This window comes from Salminus brasiliensis, chromosome 22 (genome assembly GCF_030463535.1).
Source record: "Salminus brasiliensis chromosome 22, fSalBra1.hap2, whole genome shotgun sequence".
NCBI classification, from domain to species: Eukaryota; Metazoa; Chordata; class Actinopteri; order Characiformes; family Bryconidae; genus Salminus; species Salminus brasiliensis.
Genome location: NC_132899.1, coordinates 282,491 through 296,460, shown reverse-complemented (window position 1 = coordinate 296,460; position 13,970 = coordinate 282,491). Strand labels below are relative to the sequence as shown.

Sequence of the window (13,970 nt, the reverse complement as noted above, 5' to 3'; positions counted from 1 at the left end):
GCTAACAGCCAGTATGCGGCGACAAATGAATGCTAGTTTCTACGGAGATAAGGTGCATGGGGATCTTTTCCTAGGCTGGTGTTGCCTTGGCATGGGGACACGACCGTCAGAGGTATCCGCAAAGGGGAGTTTGTCCCCATAGGACGAGAGCACTTTCCATCAGGCACGATTGAGCGGCCATCGATGGCCTCAGTCAGAAACGTGCGCTCTTGTAGCGTCCTTCACAGTGCAGATCGGGAGCAAAGTTACTCTCCTCCTAGCTTGGACTTCATGTCCAGCAATCCCAATGGCCTGCACTTGGTAGACCAAGCCCATTGCTGGTAAACAGTGCGGTGCAAAAGCAGATGTGGCCAGTACGGGGATCGAACCCGCGACCTTGGCGTTATTAGCACCACGCTCTAACCAACTGAGCTAACCGGCCCGGCCGGTGCTCTGGCCCCTCCGGCCGTGGATGACGAAGGTCACGTCCGGCACTGCCTTAGGCCTTACCCAGAAAGTGCCTGTGTGGGGATGTCTGCAGGGGCACTGGAGCATGCCCCTGAGCTTCAACACTCCTGCCAGTGAGGACGATACTTTGAATTTCTCAAATGGATTGAGATCTGTCATTTAATTGCCACATTCCTGACAAAGCTCACATTGGCCACAGCTGTTGGTGTAAACTTCCAATGCACTAATCGAGAAACCACCATAGACAAAGGACAGATTGATCCCATCCCTTTTGGTTAGGAGCGTTTCCTAAAGGCAGCAGAAACACCCCTGTGGCATGTTGTCGTCCGGCTTTGAACCATGGACCTCTTTGGAGTAAGGCAAAGATGATGAACACTACCATGCATAGACCACAAGCAGTGCTGGAAAGAGTCTGTGTTCTGCATTCTCAACGACAAGATTTTGCGGAGAGTTTCCTTTCAAATTCAGCCAGCGTACCTGCAGATACATTTGTCAGCTGGTGCTTTCGCAGCCTTGGTGGAATAGAGCTGAGCGAAGCTGCCGTCCAAGCAGCCGACCCACATTTCATTCCCAGCCAGTATGTGAGCTTTCGCGCACCCGGCTCATGCAAGCAGTCACGCTTGCCAGAAGCCAGCGGTGCATCGTCCTCCTTTCAGAAAGCAGAGGTTGCATGGGCAGCAAAAGCAACAGGCCCTCCCCGTCGGGGAATCGAACCCCGGTCTTCCGCGTGACAGGCGGAGATACTGTCCACTATACTAACAAGGAACGCATGAGGCGGTGGGGGAATACTGCAAACCTTTACATGTCTGAGTACAGCTGAGGTAGCAGTTTTGTCGGAACGTTGGAATTCCGCCAAGGTGATCAGTTCAGCCGTCTGGGAAAAGATACCGTGTATTGGTCTCTAAAACTTGTCCAGCATGCGCCGTTGCCTATTTCCAGCTGAGAGGAGCGAAGGGGATGCGACCCCTTCGGCATAGAGATCCTTGACGGGAGGACAACTTGTCCCACTGACCCACTCGGCAGGACTCACCAGTCACTGAAGGGTATTCCCCTGTACCATGGAGCGGTTTCCACATCACACGGAGACGCAACAGATCAGGATGCCCTCCACCATGCTTCTGTAGGAGCAGAGTTTTTGGAGAAGGTGCATGCATGTCAATCTTCTACAGGCTCCTTAGCAAGTAGATGCGTTACTTCACCTTCTTACTTCAAGATGCTTGTTGGAAGGAAAGGCAGGTTTCACAGAGATGTGACCCCTGATCGCTGGATTCAAACGGCACGGTCCTAACTATGACACTACGGAACCTTCTCGCCTGCGTTGTTCTCGAGAGTTCCCCTGAAATAAGGACATCTGATGCCGCCCAGCAACTTGTCCTGCCTGTGCTGTGCAACCTCAGTCAAGTTATCGAGCTAACAGCCAGTATGCGGCGACAAATGAATGCTAGTTTCTACGGAGATAAGGTGCATGGGGATCTTTTCCTAGGCTGGTGTTGCCTTGGCATGGAGACACGACCGTCAGAGGTATCCGCAAAGGGGAGTTTGTCCCCATAGGACGAGAGCACTTTCCATCAGGCACGAGTTAGCGGCCATCGATGGCCTCAGTCAGAAACGTGCGCTCTTGTAGCGTCCGTCACAGTGCCGATCGGGAGCAAAGTTACTCTCCTCCCAGCTTGGACTTCATGTCCAGCAATCCCAATGGCCTGCACTTGGTAGACCAAGCCCATTGCTGGTAAACAGTGCGGTGCAAAAGCAGAGGTGGCCAGTACGGGGATCGAACCCGCGACCTTGGCGTTATTAGCACCACGCTCTAACCAACTGAGCTAACCGTCCCGGCCGGTGCCCTCGCCCCTCCGGCCGTGGATGACGAAGGTCACGTCCGGCACTGCCTTAGGCCTTACCCAGAAAGTGCCTGTGTGGGGATGTCTGCAGGGGCACTGGAGCATGCCCCTGAGCTTCAACACTCCTTCCAGTGAGGACGATACTTTGAATTTCTCAAATGGATTGAGATCTGTCATTTAATTGCCACATTCCTGACAAAGCTCACATTGGCCACAGCTGTTGGGGTAAACTTCCAATGCACTAATCGAGAAACCACCATAGACAAAGGACAGATTGATCCCATCCCTTTTGGTTAGGAGCGTTTCCTAAAGGCAGCAGAAACACCCCTGTGGCATGTTGTCGTCCGGCTTTGAACCATGGACCTCTTTGGAGTAAGGCAAAGATGATGAACACTACCATGCATAGACCACAAGCAGTGCTGGAAAGAGTCTGTGTTCTGCATTCTCAACGACAAGATTTTGCGGAGAGTTTCCTTTCAAATTCAGCCAGCGTACCTGCAGATACATTTGTCAGCTGGTGCTTTCGCAGCCTTGGTGGAATAGAGCTGAGCGAAGCTGCCGTCCAAGCAGCCGACCCACATTTCATTCCCAGCCAGTATGTGAGCTTTCGCGCACCCGGCTCATGCAAGCAGTCACGCTTGCCAGAAGCCAGCGGTGCATCGTCCTCCTTTCAGAAAGCAGAGGTTGCATGGGCAGCAAAAGCAACAGGCCCTCCCCGTCGGGGAATCGAACCCCGGTCTTCCGCGTGACAGGCGGAGATACTGTCCACTATACTAACGAGGAACGCATGAGGCGGTGGGGGAATACTGCAAACCTTTACATGTCTGAGTACAGCTGAGGTAGCAGTTTTGTCGGAACGTTGGAATTCCGTCAAGGTGATCAGTTCAGCCGTCTGGGAAAAGATACCGTGTATTGGTCTCTAAAACTTGTCCAGCATGCGCCGTTGCCTATTTCCAGCTGAGAGGAGCGAAGGGGATGCGGCCCCTTCGGCATAGAGATCCTTGACGGGAGGACAACTTGTCCCGCTGACCCACTCGGCAGGACTCACCAGTCACTGAAGGGTATTCCCCTGTACCATGGAGCGGTTTCCACATCACACGGAGACGCAACAGATCAGGATGCCCTCCACCATGCTTCTGTAGGAGCAGAGTTTTTGGAGAAGGTGCATGCATGTCAATCTTCTACAGGCTCCTTAGCAAGTAGATGCGTTACTTCACCTTCTTACTTCAAGATGCTTGTTGGAAGGAAAGGCAGGTTTCACAGAGATGTGACCCCTGATCGCTGGATTCAAACGGCACGGTCCTAACTATGACACTACGGAACCTTCTCGCCTGCATTGTTCTCAAGAGTTCCCCTGAAATAAGGACATCTGATGCCGCCCAGCAACTTGACAGCGGCGGCCAGAAAAGGCATGTCGCAGGCGTTCTGCCGAAACCCGGGATCGAACCAGGGACCTTTAGATCTTCAGTCTAACGCTCTCCCAACTGAGCTATTTCGGCACAGCGGGCAGCGAGCCCAGTCCTGCCTGTGCTGTGCAACCTCAGTCAAGTTATCGTGCTAACAGCCAGTATGCGGCAACAAATGAATGCTAGTTTCTACGGAGATAAGGTGCATGGGGATCTTTTCCTAGGCTGGTGTTGCCTTGGCATGGAGACACGACCGTCAGAGGTATCCGCAAAGGGGAGTTTGTCCCCATAGGACGAGAGCACTTTCCATCAGGCACGAGTTAGCGGCCATCGATGGCCTCAGTCAGAAACGTGCGCTCTTGTAGCGTCCTTCACAGTGCCGATCGGGAGCAAAGTTACTCTCCTCCTAGCTTGGACTTCATGTCCAGCAATCCCAATGGCCTGCACTTGGTAGACCAAGCCCATTGCTGGTAAACAGTGCGGTGCAAAAGCAGATGTGGCCAGTACGGGGATCGAACCCGCGACCTTGGCGTTATTAGCACCACGCTCTAACCAACTGAGCTAACCGGCCCGGCCGGTGCCCTCGCCCCTCCGGCCGTGGATGACGAAGGTCACGTCCGGCACTGCCTTAGGCCTTACCCAGAAAGTGCCTGTGTGGGGATGTCTGCAGGGGCACTGGAGCATGCCCCTGAGCTTCAACACTCCTTCCAGTGAGGACGATACTTTGAATTTCTCAAATGGATTGAGATCTGTCATTTAATTGCCACATTCCTGACAAAGCTCACATTGGCCACAGCTGTTGGGGTAAACTTCCAATGCACTATTCGAGAAACCACCATAGACAAAGGACAGATTGATCCCATCCCTGTTGGTTAGGAGCGTTTCCTAAAGGCAGCAGAAACACCCCTGTGGCATGTTGTCGTCCGGCTTTGAACCATGGACCTCTTTGGAGTAAGGCAAAGATGATGAACACTACCATGCATAGACCACAAGCAGTGCTGGAAAGAGTCTGTGTTCTGCATTCTCAACGACAAGATTTTGCGGAGAGTTTCCTTTCAAATTCAGCCAGCGTACCTGCAGATACATTTGTCAGCTGGTGCTTTCGCAGCCTTGGTGGAATAGAGCTGAGCGAAGCTACCGTCCAAGCAGCCGACCCACATTTCATTCCCAGCCAGTATGTGAGCTTTCGCGCACCCGGCTCATGCAAGCAGTCACGCTTGCCAGAAGCCAGCGGTGCATCGTCCTCCTTTCAGAAAGCAGAGGTTGCATGGGCAGCAAAAGCAACAGGCCCTCCCCGTCGGGGAATCGAACCCCGGTCTTCCGCGTGACAGGCGGAGATACTGTCCACTATACTAACGAGGAACGCATGAGGCGGTGGGGGAATACTGCAAACCTTTACATGTCTGAGTACAGCTGAGGTAGCAGTTTTGTCGGAACGTTGGAATTCCGTCAAGGTGATCAGTTCAGCCGTCTGGGAAAAGATACCGTGTATTGGTCTCTAAAACTTGTCCAGCATGCGCCGTTGCCTATTTCCAGCTGAGAGGAGCGAAGGGGATGCGGCCCCTTCGGCATAGAGATCCTTGACGGGAGGACAACTTGTCCCACAGACCCACTCGGCAGGACTCACCAGTCACTGAAGGGTATTCCCCTGTACCATGGAGCGGTTTCCACATCACACGGAGACGCAACAGATCAGGATGCCCCTCACCATGCTTCTGTAGGAGCAGAGTTTTTGGAGAAGGTGCATGCATGTCAATCTTCTACAGGCTCCTTAGCAAGTAGATGCGTTACTTCACCTTCTTACTTCAAGATGCTTGTTGGAAGGAAAGGCAGGTTTCACTGAGATGTGACCCCTGATCGCTGGATTCAAACGGCACGGTCCTAACTATGACACTACGGAACCTTCTCGCCTGCGTTGTTCTCAAGAGTTCCCCTGAAATAAGGACATCTGATGCCGCCCAGCAACTTGACAGCGGCGGCCAGAAAAAGCATGTCGCAGGCGTTCTGCCGAAACCCGGGATCGAACCAGGGACCTTTAGATCTTCAGTCTAACGCTCTCCCAACTGAGCTATTTCGGCACGGTGGGCAGCGAGCCCAGTCCTGCCTGTGCTGTGCAACCTCAGTCAAGTTATCGAGCTAACAGCCAGTATGCGGCGACAAATGAATGCTAGTTTCTACGGAGATAAGGTGCATGGGGATCTTTTCCTAGGCTGGTGTTGCCTTGGCATGGAGACACGACCGTCAGAGGTATCCGCAAAGGGGAGTTTGTCCCCATAGGACGAGAGCACTTTCCATCAGGCACGAGTTAGCGGCCATCGATGGCCTCAGTCAGAAACGTGCGCTCTTGTAGCGTCCTTCACAGTGCCGATCGGGAGCAAAGTTACTCTCCTCCTAGCTTGGACTTCATGTCCAGCAATCCCAATGGCCTGCACTTGGTAGACCAAGCCCATTGCTGGTAAACAGTGCGGTGCAAAAGCAGATGTGGCCAGTACGGGGATCGAACCCGCGACCTTGGCGTTATTAGCACCACGCTCTAACCAACTGAGCTAACCGGCCCGGCTGGTGCCCTCCCCCCTCCGGCCGTGGATGACGAAGGTCACGTCCGGCACTGCCTTAGGCCTTACCCAGAAAGTGCCTGTGTGGGGATGTCTGCAGGGGCACTGGAGCATGCCCCTGAGCTTCAACACTCCTTCCAGTGAGGACGATACTTTGAATTTCTCAAATGGATTGAGATCTGTCATTTAATTGCCACATTCCTGACAAAGCTCACATTGGCCACAGCTGTTGGGGTAAACTTCCAATGCACTAATCGAGAAACCACCATAGACAAAGGACAGATTGATCCCATCCCTTTTGGTTAGGAGCGTTTCCTAAAGGCAGCAGAAACACCCCTGTGGCATGTTGTCGTCCGGCTTTGAACCATGGACCTCTTTGGAGTAAGGCAAAGATGATGAACACTACCATGCATAGACCACAAGCAGTGCTGGAAAGAGTCTGTGTTCTGCATTCTCAACGACAAGATTTTGCGGAGAGTTTCCTTTCAAATTCAGCCAGCGTACCTGCAGATACATTTGTCAGCTGGTGCTTTCGCAGCCTTGGTGGAATAGAGCTGAGCGAAGCTGTCGTCCAAGCAGCCGACCCACATTTCATTCCCAGCCAGTATGTGAGCTTTCGCGCACCCGGCTCATGCAAGCAGCCACGCTTGCCAGAAGCCAGCGGTGCATCGTCCTCCTTTCAGAAAGCAGAGGTTGCATGGGCAGCAAAAGCGACAGGCCCTCTCCGTCGGGGAATCGAACCCCGGTCTTCCGCGTGACAGGCGGAGATACTGTCCACTATACTAACGAGGAACGCATGAGGCGGTGGGGGAATACTGCAAACCTTTACATGTCTGAGTACAGCTGAGGTAGCAGTTTTGTCGGAACGTTGGAATTCCGTCAAGGTGATCAGTTCAGCCGTCTGGGAAAAGATACCGTGTATTGGTCTCTAAAACTTGTCCAGCATGCGCCGTTGCCTATTTCCAGCTGAGAGGAGCGAAGGGGATGCGGCCCCTTCGGCATAGAGATCCTTGACGGGAGGACAACTTGTCCCACAGACCCACTCGGCAGGACTCACCAGTCACTGAAGGGTATTCCCCTGTACCATGGAGCGGTTTCCACATCACACGGAGACGCAACAGATCAGGATGCCCCTCACCATGCTTCTGTAGGAGCAGAGTTTTTGGAGAAGGTGCATGCATGTCAATCTTCTACAGGCTCCTTAGCAAGTAGATGCGTTACTTCACCTTCTTACTTCAAGATGCTTGTTGGAAGGAAAGGCAGGTTTCACTGAGATGTGACCCCTGATCGCTGGATTCAAACGGCACGGTCCTAACTATGACACTACGGAACCTTCTCGCCTGCGTTGTTCTCAAGAGTTCCCCTGAAATAAGGACATCTGATGCCGCCCAGCAACTTGACAGCGGCGGCCAGAAAAAGCATGTCGCAGGCGTTCTGCCGAAACCCGGGATCGAACCAGGGACCTTTAGATCTTCAGTCTAACGCTCTCCCAACTGAGCTATTTCGGCACGGTGGGCAGAGAGCCCAGTCCTGCCTGTGCTGTGCAACCTCAGTCAAGTTATCGAGCTAACAGCCAGTATGCGGCGACAAATGAATGCTAGTTTCTACGGAGATAAGGTGCATGGGGATCTTTTCCTAGGCTGGTGTTGCCTTGGCATGGAGACACGACCGTCAGAGGTATCCGCAAAGGGGAGTTTGTCCCCATAGGACGAGAGCACTTTCCATCAGGCACGAGTTAGCGGCCATCGATGGCCTCAGTCAGAAACGTGCGCTCTTGTAGCGTCCTTCACAGTGCCGATCGGGAGCAAAGTTACTCTCCTCCTAGCTTGGACTTCATGTCCAGCAATCCCAATGGCCTGCACTTGGTAGACCAAGCCCATTGCTGGTAAACAGTGCGGTGCAAAAGCAGATGTGGCCAGTACGGGGATCAAACCCGCGACCTTGGCGTTATCAGCACCACGCTCTAACCAACTGAGCTAACCGGCCCGGCCGGTGCCCTCGCCCCTCCGGCCGTGGATGACGAAGGTCACGTCCGGCACTGCATTAGGCCTTACCCAGAAAGTGCCTGTGTGGGGATGTCTGCAGGGGCACTGGAGCATGCCCCTGAGCTTCAACACTCCTTCCAGTGAGGACGATACTTTGAATTTCTCAAATGGATTGAGATCTGTCATTTAATTGCCACATTCCTGACAAAGCTCACATTGGCCACAGCTGTTGGGGTAAACTTCCAATGCACTAATCGAGAAACCACCATAGACAAAGGACAGATTGATCCCATCCCTTTTGGTTAGGAGTGTTTCCTAAAGGCAGCAGAAACACCCCTGTGGCATGTTGTCGTCCGGCTTTGAACCATGGACCTCTTTGGAGTAAGGCAAAGATGATGAACACTACCATGCATAGACCACAAGCAGTGCTGGAAAGAGTCTGTGTTCTGCATTCTCAACGACAAGATTTTGCGGAGAGTTTCCTTTCAAATTCAGCCAGCGTACCTGCAGATACATTTGTCAGCTGGTGCTTTCGCAGCCTTGGTGGAATAGAGCTGAGCGAAGCTGCCGTCCAAGCAGCCGACCCACATTTCATTCCCAGCCAGTATGTGAGCTTTCGCGCACCCGGCTCATGCAAGCAGTCACGCTTGCCAGAAGCTTGCGGTGCATCGTCCTCCTTTCAGAAAGCAGAGGTTGCATGGGCAGCAAAAGCGACAGGCCCTCTCCGTCGGGGAATCGAACCCCGGTCTTCCGCGTGACAGGCGGAGATACTGTCCACTATACTAACGAGGAACGCATGAGGCGGTGGGGGAATACTGCAAACCTTTACATGTCTGAGTACAGCTGAGGTAGCAGTTTTGTCGGAACGTTGGAATTCCGTCAAGGTGATTAGTTCAGCCGTCTGGGAAAAGATACCGTGTATTGGTCTCTAAAACTTGTCCAGCATGCGCCGTTGCCTATTTCCAGCTGAGAGGAGCGAAGGGGATGCGGCCCCTTCGGCATAGAGATCCTTGACGGGAGGACAATTTGTCCCACTGACCCACTCGGCAGGACTCACCAGTCACTGAAGGGTATTCCCCTGTACCATGGAGCGGTTTCCACATCACACGGAGATGCAACAGATCAGGATGCCCCCCACCATGCTTCTGTAGGAGCAGAGTTTTATGAGAAGGTGCATGCATGTCAATCTTCTACAGGCTCCTTAGCAAGTAGATGCGTTACTTCACCTTCTTACTTCAAGATGCTTGTTGGAAGGAAAGGCAGGTTTCACTGAGATGTGACCCCGATCACTGGATTCAAACGGCATGGTCCTAACTATGACACTACGGAACCTTCTCGCCTGCGTTGTTCTCAAGAGTTCCCCTGAAATAAGGACATCTGATGCCGCCCAGCAACTTGACAGCGGCGGCCAGAAAAAGCATGTCGCAGGCGTTCTGCCGAAACCCGGGATCGAACCAGGGACCTTTAGATCTTCAGTCTAACGCTCTCCCAACTGAGCTATTTCGGCACAGCGGGCAGCGAGTCCAGTCCTGCCTGTGCTGTGCAACCTCAGTCAAGTTATCGTGCTAACAGCCAGTATGCGGCGACAAATGAATGCTAGTTTCTACGGAGATAAGGTGCATGGGGATCTTTTCCTAGGCTGGTGTTGCCTTGGCATGGAGACACGACCGTCAGAGGTATCCGCAAAGGGGAGTTTGTCCCCATAGGACGAGAGCACTTTCCATCAGGCACGAGTTAGCGGCCATCGATGGCCTCAGTCAGAAACGTGCGCTCTTGTAGCGTCCTTCACAGTGCCGATCGGGAGCAAAGTTACTCTCCTCCTAGCTTGGACTTCATGTCCAGCAATCCCAATGGCCTGCACTTGGTAGACCAAGCCCATTGCTGGTAAACAGTGCGGTGCAAAAGCAGAGGTGGCCAGTACGGGGATCGAACCCGCGACCTTGGTGTTATTAGCACCACGCTTTAACCAACTGAGCTAACCGGCCCGGCCGGTGCCCTCGCCCCTCCGGCCGTGGATGACGAAGGTCACGTCCGGCACTGCCTTAGGCCTTACCCAGAAAGTGCCTGTGTGGGGATGTCTGCAGGGGCACTGGAGCATGCCCCTGAGCTTCAACACATCTTCCAGTGAGGACGATACTTTGAATTTCTCAAATGGATTGAGATCTGTCATTTAATTGCCACATTCCTGACAAAGCTCACATTGGCCACAGCTGTTGGGGTAAACTTCCAATGCACTAATCGAGAAACCACCATAGACAAAGGACAGATTGATCCCATCCCTTTTGGTTAGGAGCGTTTCCTAAAGGCAGCAGAAACACCCCTGTGGCATGTTGTCGTCCGGCTTTGAACCATGGACCTCTTTGGAGTAAGGCAAAGATGATGAACACTACCATGCATAGACCACAAGCAGTGCTGGAAAGAGTCTGTGTTCTGCATTCTCAACGACAAGATTTTGCGGAGAGTTTCCTTTCAAATTCAGCCAGCGTACCTGCAGATACATTTGTCAGCTGGTGCTTTCGCAGCCTTGGTGGAATAGAGCTGAGCGAAGCTGCCGTCCAAGCAGCCGACCCACATTTCATTCCCAGCCAGTATGTGAGCTTTCGCGCACCCGGCTCATGCAAGCAGTCACGCTTGCCAGAAGCCAGCGGTGCATCGTCCTCCTTTCAGAAAGCAGAGGTTGCATGGGCAGCAAAAGCAACAGGCCCTCCCCGTCGGGGAATCGAACCCCGGTCTTCCGCGTGACAGGCGGAGATACTGTCCACTATACTAACGAGGAATGCATGAGGCGGAGGGGGAATACTGCAAACCTTTACATGTCTGAGTACAGCTGAGGTAGCAGTTTTGTCGGAACGTTGGAATTCCGCCAAGGTGATCAGTTCAGCCGTCTGGGAAAAGATACCGTGTATTGGTCTCTAAAACTTGTCCAGCATGCGCCGTTGCCTATTTCCAGCTGAGAGGAGCGAAGGGGATGCGGCCCCTTCGGCATAGAGATCCTTGACGGGAGGACAACTTGTCCCACTGACCCACTCGGCAGGACTCACCAGTCACTGAAGGGTATTCCCCTGTACCATGGAGCGGTTTCCACATCACACGGAGACGCAACAGATCAGGATGCCCTCCACCATGCTTCTGTAGGAGCAGAGTTTTTGGAGAAGGTGCATGCATGTCAATCTTCTACAGGCTCCTTAGCAAGTAGATGCGTTACTTCACCTTCTTACTTCAAGATGCTTGTTGGAAGGAAAGGCAGGTTTCACAGAGATGTGACCCCTGATCGCTGGATTCAAACGGCACGGTCCTAACTATGACACTACGGAACCTTCTCGCCTGCGTTGTTCTCAAGAGTTCCCCTGAAATAAGGACATCTGATGCCGCCCAGCAACTTGACAGCGGCGGCCAGAAAAGGCATGTCGCAGGCGTTCTGCCGAAACCCGGGATCGAACCAGGGACCTTTAGATCTTCAGTCTAACGCTCTCCCAACTGAGCTATTTCGGCACTGCGGGCAGCGAGCCCAGTCCTGCCTGTGGTGTGCAACCTCAGTCAAGTTATCGTGCTAACAGCCAGTATGCGGCAACAAATGAATGCTAGTTTCTACGGAGATAAGGTGCATGGGGATCTTTTCCTAGGCTGGTGTTGCCTTGGCATGGAGACACGACCGTCAGAGGTATCCGCAAAGGGGAGTTTGTCCCCATAGGACGAGAGCACTTTCCATCAGGCACGAGTTAGCGGCCATCGATGGCCTCAGTCAGAAACGTGCGCTCTTGTAGCGTCCTTCACAGTGCCGATCGGGAGCAAAGTTACTCTCCTCCTAGCTTGGACTTCATGTCCAGCAATCCCAATGGCCTGCACTTGGTAGACCAAGCCCATTGCTGGTAAACAGTGCGGTGCAAAAGCAGGCGTGGCCAGTACGGGGATCGAACCCGCGACCTTGGCGTTATTAGCACCACGCTCTAACCAACTGAGCTAACCGGCCCGGCCGGTGCTCTGGCCCCTCCGGCCGTGGATGACGAAGGTCACGTCCGGCACTGCCTTAGGCCTTACCCAGAAAGTGCCTGTGTGGGGATGTCTGCAGGGGCACTGGAGCATGCCCCTGAGCTTCAACACATCTTCCAGTGAGGACGATACTTTGAATTTCTCAAATGGATTGAGATCTGTCATTTAATTGCCACATTCCTGACAAAGCTCACATTGGCCACAGCTGTTGGGGTAAACTTCCAATGCACTAATCGAGAAACCACCATAGACAAAGGACAGATTGATCCCATCCCTTTTGGTTAGGAGCGTTTCCTAAAGGCAGCAGAAACACCCCTGTGGCATGTTGTCGTCCGGCTTTGAACCATGGACCTCTTTGGAGTAAGGCAAAGATGATGAACACTACCATGCATAGACCACAAGCAGTGCTGGAAAGAGTCTGTGTTCTGCATTCTCAACGACAAGATTTTGCGGAGAGTTTCCTTTCAAATTCAGCCAGCGTACCTGCAGATACATTTGTCAGCTGGTGCTTTCGCAGCCTTGGTGGAATAGAGCTGAGCGAAGCTGCCGTCCAAGCAGCCGACCCACATTTCATTCCCAGCCAGTATGTGAGCTTTCGCGCACCCGGCTCATGCAAGCAGTCACGCTTGCCAGAAGCCAGCGGTGCATCGTCCTCCTTTCAGAAAGCAGAGGTTGCATGGGCAGCAAAAGCAACAGGCCCTCCCCGTCGGGGAATCGAACCCCGGTCTTCCGCGTGACAGGCGGAGATACTGTCCACTATACTAACGAGGAACGCATGAGGCGGAGGGGGAATACTGCAAACCTTTACATGTCTGAGTACAGCTGAGGTAGCAGTTTTGTCGGAACGTTGGAATTCCGCCAAGGTGATCAGTTCAGCCGTCTGGGAAAAGATACCGTGTATTGGTCTCTAAAACTTGTCCAGCATGCGCCGTTGCCTATTTCCAGCTGAGAGGAGCGAAGGGGATGCGGCCCCTTCGGCATAGAGATCCTTGACGGGAGGACAACTTGTCCCACTGACCCACTCGGCAGGACTCACCAGTCACTGAAGGGTATTCCCCTGTACCATGGAGCGGTTTCCACATCACACGGAGACGCAACAGATCAGGATGCCCTCCACCATGCTTCTGTAGGAGCAGAGTTTTTGGAGAAGGTGCATGCATGTCAATCTTCTACAGGCTCCTTAGCAAGTAGATGCGTTACTTCACCTTCTTACTTCAAGATGCTTGTTGGAAGGAAAGGCAGGTTTCACAGAGATGTGACCCCTGATCGCTGGATTCAAACGGCACGGTCCTAACTATGACACTACGGAACCTTCTCGCCTGCGTTGTTCTCAAGAGTTCCCCTGAAATAAGGACATCTGATGCCGCCCAGCAACTTGACAGCGGCGGCCAGAAAAGGCATGTCGCAGGCGTTCTGCCGAAACCCGGGATCGAACCAGGGACCTTTAGATCTTCAGTCTAACGCTCTCCCAACTGAGCTATTTCGGCACTGCGGGCAGCGAGCCCAGTCCTGCCTGTGCTGTGCAACCTCAGTCAAGTTATCGTGCTAACAGCCAGTATGCGGCAACAAATGAATGCTAGTTTCTACGGAGATAAGGTGCATGGGGATCTTTTCCTAGGCTGGTGTTGCCTTGGCATGGAGACACGACCGTCAGAGGTATCCGCAAAGGGGAGTTTGTCCCCATAGGACGAGAGCACTTTCCATCAGGCACGAGTTAGCGGCCATCGATGGCCTCAGTCAGAAACGTGC

At 53.1% G+C, this 13,970-nt stretch overlaps 17 non-coding genes across 17 annotated transcripts; all 17 read right to left on the bottom strand.

Moving 5' to 3' along the window:
• Positions 1-347: 347 nt before the first annotated feature.
• Positions 348-421, bottom strand: trnai-aau (transfer RNA isoleucine (anticodon AAU)). The gene has a single exon. It is a non-coding gene; the product is annotated as a tRNA-Ile (tRNA).
• Positions 422-2,203: 1,782 nt separating this feature from the next.
• trnai-aau (transfer RNA isoleucine (anticodon AAU)) lies at positions 2,204-2,277 on the bottom strand. The gene has a single exon. It is a non-coding gene; the product is annotated as a tRNA-Ile (tRNA).
• Positions 2,278-2,996: 719 nt separating this feature from the next.
• trnad-guc (transfer RNA aspartic acid (anticodon GUC)) lies at positions 2,997-3,068 on the bottom strand. The gene has a single exon. It is a non-coding gene; the product is annotated as a tRNA-Asp (tRNA).
• A 643-nt stretch (positions 3,069-3,711) lies between these two features.
• Positions 3,712-3,784, bottom strand: trnaf-gaa (transfer RNA phenylalanine (anticodon GAA)). Its single transcript has one exon. It is a non-coding gene; the product is annotated as a tRNA-Phe (tRNA).
• A 404-nt stretch (positions 3,785-4,188) lies between these two features.
• On the bottom strand, positions 4,189-4,262 carry trnai-aau (transfer RNA isoleucine (anticodon AAU)). Its single transcript has one exon. It is a non-coding gene; the product is annotated as a tRNA-Ile (tRNA).
• Positions 4,263-4,981: 719 nt separating this feature from the next.
• trnad-guc (transfer RNA aspartic acid (anticodon GUC)) lies at positions 4,982-5,053 on the bottom strand. Its single transcript has one exon. It is a non-coding gene; the product is annotated as a tRNA-Asp (tRNA).
• A 643-nt stretch (positions 5,054-5,696) lies between these two features.
• trnaf-gaa (transfer RNA phenylalanine (anticodon GAA)) lies at positions 5,697-5,769 on the bottom strand. Its single transcript has one exon. It is a non-coding gene; the product is annotated as a tRNA-Phe (tRNA).
• A 404-nt stretch (positions 5,770-6,173) lies between these two features.
• On the bottom strand, positions 6,174-6,247 carry trnai-aau (transfer RNA isoleucine (anticodon AAU)). Its single transcript has one exon. It is a non-coding gene; the product is annotated as a tRNA-Ile (tRNA).
• A 1,434-nt stretch (positions 6,248-7,681) lies between these two features.
• Positions 7,682-7,754, bottom strand: trnaf-gaa (transfer RNA phenylalanine (anticodon GAA)). Its single transcript has one exon. It is a non-coding gene; the product is annotated as a tRNA-Phe (tRNA).
• A 404-nt stretch (positions 7,755-8,158) lies between these two features.
• Positions 8,159-8,232, bottom strand: trnai-gau (transfer RNA isoleucine (anticodon GAU)). The gene has a single exon. It is a non-coding gene; the product is annotated as a tRNA-Ile (tRNA).
• A 1,433-nt stretch (positions 8,233-9,665) lies between these two features.
• On the bottom strand, positions 9,666-9,738 carry trnaf-gaa (transfer RNA phenylalanine (anticodon GAA)). Its single transcript has one exon. It is a non-coding gene; the product is annotated as a tRNA-Phe (tRNA).
• Positions 9,739-10,142: 404 nt separating this feature from the next.
• Positions 10,143-10,216, bottom strand: trnai-aau (transfer RNA isoleucine (anticodon AAU)). The gene has a single exon. It is a non-coding gene; the product is annotated as a tRNA-Ile (tRNA).
• Positions 10,217-10,935: 719 nt separating this feature from the next.
• On the bottom strand, positions 10,936-11,007 carry trnad-guc (transfer RNA aspartic acid (anticodon GUC)). Its single transcript has one exon. It is a non-coding gene; the product is annotated as a tRNA-Asp (tRNA).
• Positions 11,008-11,650: 643 nt separating this feature from the next.
• Positions 11,651-11,723, bottom strand: trnaf-gaa (transfer RNA phenylalanine (anticodon GAA)). The gene has a single exon. It is a non-coding gene; the product is annotated as a tRNA-Phe (tRNA).
• A 404-nt stretch (positions 11,724-12,127) lies between these two features.
• Positions 12,128-12,201, bottom strand: trnai-aau (transfer RNA isoleucine (anticodon AAU)). The gene has a single exon. It is a non-coding gene; the product is annotated as a tRNA-Ile (tRNA).
• Positions 12,202-12,920: 719 nt separating this feature from the next.
• Positions 12,921-12,992, bottom strand: trnad-guc (transfer RNA aspartic acid (anticodon GUC)). The gene has a single exon. It is a non-coding gene; the product is annotated as a tRNA-Asp (tRNA).
• Positions 12,993-13,635: 643 nt separating this feature from the next.
• trnaf-gaa (transfer RNA phenylalanine (anticodon GAA)) lies at positions 13,636-13,708 on the bottom strand. Its single transcript has one exon. It is a non-coding gene; the product is annotated as a tRNA-Phe (tRNA).
• Between the last annotated feature and the right edge of the window lie 262 nt (positions 13,709-13,970).